Source organism: Schistocerca nitens, chromosome 5, assembly GCF_023898315.1.
Source record: "Schistocerca nitens isolate TAMUIC-IGC-003100 chromosome 5, iqSchNite1.1, whole genome shotgun sequence".
Classification (NCBI taxonomy): Eukaryota; Metazoa; Arthropoda; class Insecta; order Orthoptera; family Acrididae; genus Schistocerca; species Schistocerca nitens.
Window position 1 is genome coordinate 877,885,507 of NC_064618.1, and position 11,510 is coordinate 877,897,016.

Genomic DNA, 11,510 nt, shown 5'->3' on the forward strand with positions numbered 1-11,510 from the left:
GTAAAAATCGTAGAGGGAGACCAAGAGATGAATACACTAAACAGATTCAGAAGGATGTAGGTTGCAGTAGGTACTGGGAGTTGAAGCGGCTTGCACAGGGTAGAGTAGCACGGACAGCTGCATCAAACCAGTCTGTGGACTGAAGACCACACAAACAACAACAAGTGATAGGGGTGACTTTACTAAACGAGGCTGCACAGGAAAAGGCATCCTATTTTGACCTCATTCAGGACAGGGGTCACTCATTCACTCACTCATACAAAGCTGTATGCAAGAAGAACATAAGAACATTGCTGAGTGTATTGTGATTCGTGTGGATCCTACTGTTGTTGCTACACCACGGCCTTCAGATGAACAATTACTGAGCGGCTAAAAAGGTCTTGCCGCAATATATTTTACTCACTTATTCAATATCGTCTCTGAGTTCAGAGACGACTAATCTCCCTCATCAGATTACAATTCCGTGGAGTTCAAACTGTTCTCTACCTCAGCTGCATCAAACCAGTCTGTGGACTGAAGACCACACAAACAACAACAAGTGATAGGGGTGACTTTACTAAACGAGGCTGCACAGGAAAAGGCATCCTATTTTGACCTCATTCAGGACAGGGGTCACTCATTCACTCACTCATACAAAGCTGTATGCAAGAAGAACATAAGAACATTGCTGAGTGTATTGTGATTCGTGTGGATCCTACTGTTGTTGCTACACCACGGCCTTCAGATGAACAATTACTGAGCGGCTAAAAAGGTCTTGCCGCAATATATTTTACTCACTTATTCAATATCGTCTCTGAGTTCAGAGACGACTAATCTCCCTCATCAGATTACAATTCCGTGGAGTTCAAACTGTTCTCTACCTCAGCTGCATCAAACCAGTCTGTGGACTGAAGACCACACAAACAACAACAAGTGATAGGGGTGACTTTACTAAACGAGGCTGCACAGGAAAAGGCATCCTATTTTGACCTCATTCAGGACAGGGGTCACTCATTCACTCACTCATACAAAGCTGTATGCAAGAAGAACATAAGAACATTGCTGAGTGTATTGTGATTCGTGTGGATCCTACTGTTGTTGCTACACCACGGCCTTCAGATGAACAATTACTGAGCGGCTAAAAAGGTCTTGCCGCAATATATTTTACTCACTTATTCAATATCGTCTCTGAGTTCAGAGACGACTAATCTCCCTCATCAGATTACAATTCCGTGGAGTTCAAACTGTTCTCTACCTCAGCTGCATCAAACCAGTCTGTGGACTGAAGACCACACAAACAACAACAAGTGATAGGGGTGACTTTACTAAACGAGGCTGCACAGGAAAAGGCATCCTATTTTGACCTCATTCAGGACAGGGGTCACTCATTCACTCACTCATACAAAGCTGTATGCAAGAAGAACATAAGAACATTGCTGAGTGTATTGTGATTCGTGTGGATCCTACTGTTGTTGCTACACCACGGCCTTCAGATGAACAATTACTGAGCGGCTAAAAAGGTCTTGCCGCAATATATTTTACTCACTTATTCAATATCGTCTCTGAGTTCAGAGACGACTAATCTCCCTCATCAGATTACAATTCCGTGGAGTTCAAACTGTTCTCTACCTCAGTGATTTACCCCTGATCAGCCATCCACAAGGTTTCGGTCATCCATAATACATAAACAGACAATAATTATAATTTAAGAAACACACTCATTCTCAAAATCTAAGCAACCAAGTAACTTATGTCATGTTTTATGTTTATTTCCTAGGGCAATGTAATATTGCTTCTGCTACCTACAAAAAATTAGCATTGAACATTTTTCAAATAGAATTTACATATACGCATGACAAATGTCTTTACAAGTATAACTCTATCAAAACTAAAATAAATTTGACAACAAAATAGAAATAATTACATGAACAGTTTCACATTTTCTTGTGTGTCTTGCGACCATCTTGTGTTCAGGAACGCTTCCTTGAACTCTTTGTGTGAACAAGAACACACCGCATTACTGAGCATGTGTTTCGCAATCGACCTCTCTAAAAATCCGCAGATAAATTGCATCTTGTATTTCAGTCGCCACAGTTGCGGTAGCACTTCAACGTACTAGGCTAGCCAAGTTTCTTGACGTAATGTACTGCTACTCTCATTATACTCTTGGAAATTTTGAATGGATAAGAAATATTCTAGGTCGGATGGTTCGACATTTCCTGTAAACGAATTTTCCCACGTTTTTACAGCACGGGTCTCCGTAAATCGGTCTCCAAACGACCGTTGCGCACTGTTAAGGCCTCATCTTGTGTCCTCAGATTCACGGAGTAATGTTTTCGTCCGCCAAAAACGTACACAAATGTGTTCTCTTTCCGTTTCGATCATACTTTGCATCACCGACCGCGCGCGCTCTGATGTGCACTCTATGGTGGCTGGTGCGTTCTCCAGCGGCATTCGCCTATGTACGGCTGATACGGCCTCATATGGGGTTTCGGGTTCCGCTGAATAGGTCAGGAGTTCACTACACTCAGCTGGTGGCTACACGGGTAGCGGAGGCTGTGTGGCGTGGACTGGGCGGTTTTTTACGTTAGAAGGCCTCGGGAAAGTACGGGGTGGGCTGCAATCTCAAAGGATGCACGGCAAATACAGGACGTACTTGGATCAAGGAACAGTCGGAATTGTAAATTGTTGTAGTTGTGCTGGGAAAGTCCCTGAGCTTCAAGCGCTAATAGAAAGCACAGAAGCTGAAATCGTTATAGGTACAGAAAGCTGGCTAAAGCCTGAAATAAGTTCTGCAGAAATTTTTACGAAGTCTCAGACGGTGTTCAGGAAAGATAGATAAGGCAGAATTGGTGATGGAGTGTTTGTGTCGGTCAGTAGTGATTTATCTTGCAGTGAAGTCGAAGGAGATACTCCGTGCGGATTGGTATGGGTGGAGGTTATAATTAACAGCCCAACTAATAATTGGCTCCTTCTACCGACCGCCAGACTCTGATGATATAGTTGCTGAACAGTTCAGAGAAAATTTGAGTCTCGTAACAAATAAATACTCCACTCATACGGTTATAGTTGGTGGGGACTTCAACCTTCCCTCGATATGTTGCCAAAAATACTTGTTCAAAACCGTTGGTAGGCACGAAACATCTTCCGAGATTGTCCTAAATGCTTTCTCCGAAAATTATTTGAGCAGTTAGTCTACGAACCCACGCGAATTGTAAATGGTTGCGAAAACACACTTGACCTCTTAGCCACAAACAACCCAGAGCTAATAGAGAGCATCATGACTGATACAGGAATCAGTGATCACAAGGTCGTTGTAGCTAGGCACAATACCGTTTCTTCCAAATCCACCAGAAACAAACGCAAAATAAATTTATTTAAAAAAGCGGATAAAGTGTCACTAGAAGCCTTCCTAAGTGACAATTTCCATTCCTTCCGAACTGACTACGCAAATGTAGACGAGATGTGGCTCAAATTCAAAGATATAGTAGCAACAGCCTTTGAGAGATTCATACCTCATAAACTGGTAAGAGACGGAACTGATCCCCCATGGTACACAAAACAGGTCCGAAAGCTGTTGCAGAGGCAACGGAAAAAGCATGCGAAGTTCAGAAGAACGCGAAATCCCGAAGATTGGCTAAAATTTACAGACGCGCGAAATTTGGCACGGACTTCAATGCGAGATGCCTTTAATAGGTTCTACAACGAAACATTGCCTCGAAATTTGGTAGAAAATCCGAAGAAATTCTGGTCGTATGTACAGTACACAAGCGGAAAGACGCAGTCAATACCTTCGTTGCGCAGTGCCGATGGTACTGTTACCGATGACTGCGCCGCTAAAGCGGAGTTACTGAACGCAGTTTTCCGAAATTCCTTCACCAGGGAAGACGAATGGAATATTCCAGAATTTGAAACACGAACAGCTGCTAGCATGAGTTTCTTAGAAGTAGATACCTTAGGGGTTGCGAAGCAACTCAAATCGCTTGATACGGGCAAGTCTTCAGGTCCAGATTGTTTACCGATTAGGTTCCTTTCAGATTACGCTGATACAATAGCTCCCTACTTAGCAGTCATATACAACCGCTCGCTCACCGATAGATCTGTACCTACTGATTGGAAAATTGCGCAGGTCGCACCAGTGTTTAAGAAGGGTAGTAGGAGTAATCCATCGAACTACAGACCTATATCATTGACGTCGGTTTGCAGTAGGGTTTTGGAGCATATACTGTATTCAAACATTATGAATCACCTCGAAGAGAACGATCTATTGATACGTAATCAGCATGGTTTCAGAAAACATCGTTCTTGTGCAACGCAGCTAGCCCTTTATTCGCACGAAGTAATGGCCGCTATCAACAGGGGATCTCAAGTTGATTCCGTATTTCTAGATTTCCGGAAAGCTTTTGACACCGTCCATCACAAGCGACTTCCAATCAAGCTGCGGGCCTATGGGGTATCGTATCAGTTGTGCGACCGTATTCGTGATTTCCTGTCAGGAAAGTCGCATTTCGTAGTAATAAGACGGCAAATCATCGAGTAAAACTGAAGTGATATCAGGTGTTCCCCAGGGAAGCGTACTGTGACCTCTGCTGTTCCTGATTTACATAAATGACCTGGGTGGCAATCTGAGCAGTTCTCTTAGGTTGTTCGCAGATGATGCAGTAATTTACCGTCTAGTAAGGTCATCCGAAGACCAGTATCAGTTGCAAAGCGATTTAGAAAAGATTGCTGTATAGTGTGGCAGGTGGCAGTTGACGCTAAATAACGAAAAGTGTGAGGTGATCCACACGAGTTCCAAAAGAAATCCGTTGGAATTCGATTACTCGATAAATAGTACAATTCTCAAGGCTGTCAATTCAACTAAGTACCTGGGTGTTAAAATTACGAACAACTTCAGTTGGAAAGACCACATAGATAATATTGTGGGGAAGGCGAGCCAAAGGTTGCGTTTCATTGGCAGGACACTTAGAAGATGCAACAAGTCCACTAAAGAGACAGCTTACACTACACTCGTTCGTCCTCTGTTAGAATATTGCTGCGCGGTGTGGGATCCTTACCAGGTGGGATTGACGGAGGACATCGAAGGGGTGCAAAAAAGGGCAGCTCGTTTTGTATTATCACGTAATAGGGGAGAGAGTGTGGCAGATATGATACGCGAGTTGGGATGGAAGTCGTTAAAGCAAAGACGTTTTTCGTCGCGGCGAGATCTATTTACGAAATTTCAGTCACCAACTTTCTCTTCCGAATGCGAAAATATTTTGTTGAGTCCATCGTACATAGGTAGGAATGATCATCAAAATGAAATACGAGAAATCAGAGCTCGAACAGAAAGGTTTAGGAGTTCGTTTTTCCCGCGCGCTGTTCGTGAGTGGAATGGTAGAGAGATAGTATGATTGTGGTTCGATGAACCCTCTGCCAAGCACTTAAATGTGAATTGCAGAGTAATCATGTAGATGTAGATGTAGCGTATCGAGATGTCGTAATACATACTCTTCTCTTCTACGCTGATCACGAAGGAGTGCTGCCGCATCAGTCCGTGACTGTAGTTGCGCACTTGCTCACTTGCTTACCCCACGTGGTTTGCCGGCTCGTTTTGCTGTGAGATGATCCGCGCCATGTCTTCTTTGACCTCTGGTAATCTACCTGTTTCTTCTCCATCCGTTCGATGCGCTTTACGTTCACGTTAATTTTTTCCTGCACTTCTAGGTGATCCTACTTACCTATTGTTGGAGCGTGGCAGGAACCCTTTGTTTTGCAATTTCCGATTTTGACCTGTTTATTTACTCATTAGCTAACAAAGAGTCCTTGCGTGCGCCTTGGGCTACTAATCTTGCCGCCCTGGAATCGCGTGTTGTCTCGTTCACCAGTTCTCGCGTCTCTGTTGATGTTTCCTTCACGATTTATAACTATTCCTTACACCCAAGACTTCTTTCTTAACCGGCTCTATACATTGAACAAGCTGGTTAACTACCATCTCTATCTCCTTCTTCTTAGTGACTAATTCTTTCATCTCCTTCATCTCCTTTGAGGTTAATTCCTTCTTCTCCTTCGTGGCTATCTTCTCTCCCTCTCCTGAATCTTCTTCTCCGCTTCCTGTCCCTTCCTCTGCGCACCCTGCATGAGTGTCTGGAACTGAGATCCTCCATTAATGCCTCCAGGACCACCCGAAAGCAATTCTATGCCTCTGTGACGTTTAGTTCGTGAGTCTGATCTGCCATTCTCACTAAAGGTACGTTTTGCTTTGCCTGCAGAGTACATTGAGCTCTGCTGTGGTTTCACTGACTGTATTATCTCATCACAGTCAGAAAAATCTTTGTTCGGCATGTCCGCAAGGTCAGCTACTACAATCGAAGGAGGATTCTCCAAAACTTTCTCATGATCAGTGCTACCATTCCGACGTTGATCCATATGTGACCAGATTGGAATACTCTCACTCATCACAATGCCACGCAATTCTACCGGTGAATTTCACTCTACCGAGCCACTAATTCTCAATCCATGACAACACATGTCAAATAAAATAACCCTAACCTACGATACATACATGAGCCTCAACTAATCTACCATAACACAAATTAACACAACGCTGTTCTCCGTCAGGAACAATCAACAACTGATACAAAGTCACAACGAAAAATAAATAAAAATACAAACAAACAACACACAAAAATTTAACATATCATAAAAGTATTTAACGCCAGCAATTCTTATGGTTATGTGAACCTAATTTACCTAAGTGCACCAACATGGGAAACAGAAACCTTGTAATGGAAATCACATCTGATGGTCACAGAAGGCGCTACGAATTCAGCATCCTAAGCAGCAGTCGCTAAATTGCATATTACCCTGGTCTTGCAGTTTCATTTGAAAGAAAATTTACCCCTTCACTGCAACTGCTTTAACATGTAAGCTATCTACTTGTCTACCTGGCCCCTGCATCTGCTAAATTGATTCTGACCTCTGACAGTTGTTGTTGCTAGCCGGCATTGGAGGTTAAACTTTTATCAGAATCTTAAATAAAGCTTGAATGCTCAAAGAATATAATGAAATGGTTGCCATGTCATTATTGTAGTCAATTATTGATAGATGATTAATGTATCAACATGCGTTTAATCTTTTGTAAGACTGGAAAGAGTTTATTAATCATAAAATAGGACAACCAATACAAGTTAAGCGAGATGAGAAATAAATTATGAACTGTTGGTAACACAAATAGAAGCAACAAACAATTAGCAGTCTACTAGGTGGCGTTTAGTTCCCAAATACTAAGATTTATCTGTGTAAACTACCTAACTTGGCTCGAAACATAGATAATGCAATCTGAAATTGTCTAAGGCTGACTAGACTTTGATGGATTTATTCTACACAGAAGTAACCACGTTGGTGAACTGAGAACAGGTAGCGAGACCTCCCTTTCCTTGGTGTGTTCAAAATGGTTCTAATGGCTCTGAGCTCTATGGGACAACATCTGAGGTCATCAGTCCCTAGTCCCTTATAACTTAGAACTACTTAAACCTAACTAACCTAAGGACATCACACACGTCCGTGCCGAAGGCAGGATTCGAACCTGCGACCATAGCGGTCTCGTGGTTCCAGACTGAAGCCCCTAGAACCGCTCGCCCGCACCGGCAGGCCCCTTGGAGTGTAGCGCTGTCTCAGGTGATGGCCGTGGTGCAGACATCAACCGAGTAGTAATGTTTTACGACTGTAATTCTTTATTGTGGGCACGAAATATGCAAAGTTTTGTACAGGGGGTTTTGTACAGGTGATCTGTCAGATGGATAGAAATAAATCTCGGCAGATTTCAGCGTGCGACACTCCCATTTTCTGGTCATACTGTGGACCAAATTGGCTGACTTCTACAGCAGTGAGCACAAGGAGATCACATGTCACAACGGTAGACCTGGTACAAGTAAGATTGTTATTGGCACACTGAGCTGTCCGAGGTGACTGTGGTCCAAACTGGTGGTACAGCTAATACTTCACCACAGCCTCCTCAGTCAAGACTAGCGCCAGCACGAAGTCACGCTCAGGATGAGTGTCCCAAGTATAAGACCAAAATTTCCTCTCCAAACTGGAGTCTGAATCAGAAGACCATTTCTCCCCTCATCACCTTCCCATGAAAACTCGGTACACTCGAAAAGTTCAACCGAACCCACAACGATTTCGTGCCAATGACAAGTGTCACGTCTCCCCTCTAGCTCGTCTGCTCAACCTTTCAATCTATCCGAACCAAAGTTAGTAATATTCTCTTCCCTGCTGGAGAAGCAGCCAAATCTGACTAGTAAATTTTCGAGTGAAAAGAGAAAATGTTATGCTCGCAAATTCTGTCACCACGGCCACTTTAGGCAGGTTGTTTTTAGAGTTGTCGTTTAGGCCTATAGTGAACAACACATTTGTCACAGAGCTGATTATCTGGAGCGGCCAAACGTTAAAGCATTTACAACTTCGGCTAAACTAAGAGATGTGCTTTTGCGTCTCAACATAGACTATTTCAGGGTCACCATAAATGTTGCATTCCCTATTAAAATCTCCCGAAGATCCAAGGCTTTCCAAAAACTGGACAGGCAGAGGGATGATACAACTGCGTCTACAGCGTCCGTTCCAGAACAAACATGGAAACTTTCTATGGGTACAAGATTTATACACAATGGATGTTAACGACACTGTCGAAAAGCCTCAGCTAGGTGACCTTGTTTCTCTCCTGTGCCTCTGTCCAAGCCGTCGCCAGAAAAGCCTAACTGGTAAATCTAGGTAGGCTGTCTTTCACCTGTTCGGCCGAAAGCATTGTCTGCACGCCACTTCAAGAAATTCTAGGGACCAGCATTGTTTCCCCTGTAAGTGCTTTGAGATGTTACTCGACCTAAGAGCTGCATGTGGCTTCCAAGCCCCGAATGTCCACTGCAAGATCTACTGTTAAATAACCAAACCACCTGCTTCTTATCAGCTCCATAAAATACTATTTATATGATTCAAATGGCTCTGAGCACTAGAACTTAGAACTACTTAAACCTAACTAACCTAAGGACATCACACACATCCATGCCCGAGGCAGGATTCCAACCTGCGACCGTAGCGGTCGCGCAGTTCCAGACTGAAGCGCCTAGAACCGCTCGCCTACCATTGTCGTCAGGCCACCTCTTTTCTGGGCGGCTCTTGACACGTCTAAGGCCTGAATTCTCATTGTCTGGAGCAGAATTGTCTTCAGTGATTAGTTCCGTTTCGACCTTAGCCCTGATGACTACTACAGCGGTGTCTGGAGACGCCTGGACGGTGACTGGATGCTATTCTGGCTGTCGCCCGCCATACGGCCCGATAACTGGAAGCGGAGGTATGGGGTGCCATTTATTTTCGTAGCAGGACCAATTTGGTTGCCGTCTGCAGCATCGTTACAGCACGGCGGTACGTCGACCGTACTCTACGCCTCGTTTTGTTGCCCTTTATGGCAAGACATCCTGAGCTTCCATCAGCTGGACAATGTCCACACATTTGGAGCATTATGGGATGCGGCCTCGAACCAACTCGGCCTTTTTCTGTACATGTACATCACATCCACAGATTTCCGTTACACTCGAATAATTCCCTCTTGGTCTGTCATTTCTTTATTCTTTGTCTTGGAATCTGTTATGGAAACTTTTTTTCTTCTTCAGTCTTCTGACTGCTTTGATGCGGCCTCCCACAAATTCAATCTACGTTATCAATTTTTTGGAAATATATTCCAATCTCAGTCCTGATCAACAGGTTTTACCCTTCATAGCTTCCTCTAGTAGCGCGTAACCTATTCCATGATGTCTTAACAGATGTCCTACCATCCGGCTTCTTTTTTTTGTCGGTGTTTTCCATAAATCTCTTTCCTCGCCAATTCTGCGGAGAATCTCCTCATTAAAGTTTTATTCGTGGCTGTCAATAACAGCTGTGAAGCATGTTTTAAGAATAGGAATAAATAATCTGTGGTCAGCTGCACCAATTTTTGTTAAGTTAACTAATTCTGGCAAATTAATTTGCCGTCCTCAGAACATCATACAATTAAGCTTACATCGTAAAGCAAGATATATATATACATATATATCAAATAAAATAAAAAATAAATGGGTATAGAATAAGGATTTAATAATTACCAGTATTGGATTACAATTAACAGCAGATTCATAACGATAAGAGTACAGTAATAATCAGAGTATAAACGTACCTTTATTCGACTGCACTAGATGTTATAACTAAAAGTCTCAAGCATAATATAAATACCCCCTTAGAACAGGCCACTGATATTAAGCTTGTTGTCTATGTGAAACCTGCTATAGACGCTGTTGAGTTAGATAGGTGCGGACAATCCAAGATAGAGTGTAAAGTTTACGATGTCGTCACTAAAGAGATGAAAAATAGCAGCCAGGTCATGAATAATCTCCTTGCTACAATTAAGCATAGTAATAAATGTTTAGCGATGAAAATTCACCCGTCATCAAGGCAGGTGAAGTGAAGTCCACTGTAGTCTTGTATAGAGACGATTATGTTACCAAAATGTCAGTTTTCTTCTCAAAGAATAATATTCATTCCAACAGTAGGAACCCCACGACCAGTTTACAGAAACAACTCAAATATGCCTTTATCGCGTGTCTCTTTTTTCCTCTGTTTTTGAACATCAGGACTCGAACCCTGCTATCACAAGTTCAGATACATAAAGAACAATGGTCGATTCGTCTGACTGTCAATGGAATTTCTGGCCCTGGCTACTTTCTATCTTAGAAACTGTTACTTCTTCTTAAAAAAAATTTTACGCCTTTGAAACTTCCTGTTTAAAATAGGAAAGAAACAATTAATTCATTAAAAGATATTACATTTCCTTCTAGCCATTTGTTTGCATCCCTCGACAGTATCAATCGCTACAGTAACATTACGATTGAGGAGACACCATTACCGAAAACAATGTCAACAAAAGTAAGAAACTATAGACTGTGGATCGAGCGAGGTGGCGCATTTGTTAGCACATTCGACTCACATTCGGGAGGACAACGGTTCAAATCCGAGTCGGGCCATCCTGATTTAGGTTTTCCGTGATTTTCCTAAATCGCTCCAGGCAAATGCTGGGATGTTTCCTTCCATAACACGACGGTACCGCTGACCTAGTTGTTTGGTCCTGCCGGCCCGAGTGGCCGAGCGGTTCTAGGCGCTGCGGTCTGGAACCGCGTGACCGCTACGGTCGCAGGTTCGAATCCTGCCTCGGGCATGGATGTGTGTGATGTCCTTAGGTTAGTTAAGTTTAAGTAGTTCTAAATTCTAGGGGACTGATGACCTCAGCAGTTAAGTCCCACAGTGCTCAGAGCCATTTGAACCATTTTTGAATCGCTTCCACCCGAAAATTACGTTCACATACGAAGTTGAGAATCAGTGTCATGAAACTAGCTTCATTGACCTGAAACTGCGGCAAAAATATAGGAAAATTAGGTTTTACGCCTGTATAAAACCCACTAGACTGATAATGTCATCCATGTGTCTTCCTGTCATACCTATACGTATAAAGTGGGATTCTTTCG

At 43.0% G+C, this 11,510-nt stretch overlaps 1 non-coding gene across 1 annotated transcript; it reads left to right on the forward strand.

Moving 5' to 3' along the window:
• Window positions 1-11,119: 11,119 nt before the first annotated feature.
• Window positions 11,120-11,203, forward strand: Trnap-ugg (transfer RNA proline (anticodon UGG)). The gene has a single exon. It is a non-coding gene; the product is annotated as a tRNA-Pro (tRNA).
• The last annotated feature ends 307 nt before the right edge of the window (window positions 11,204-11,510 follow it).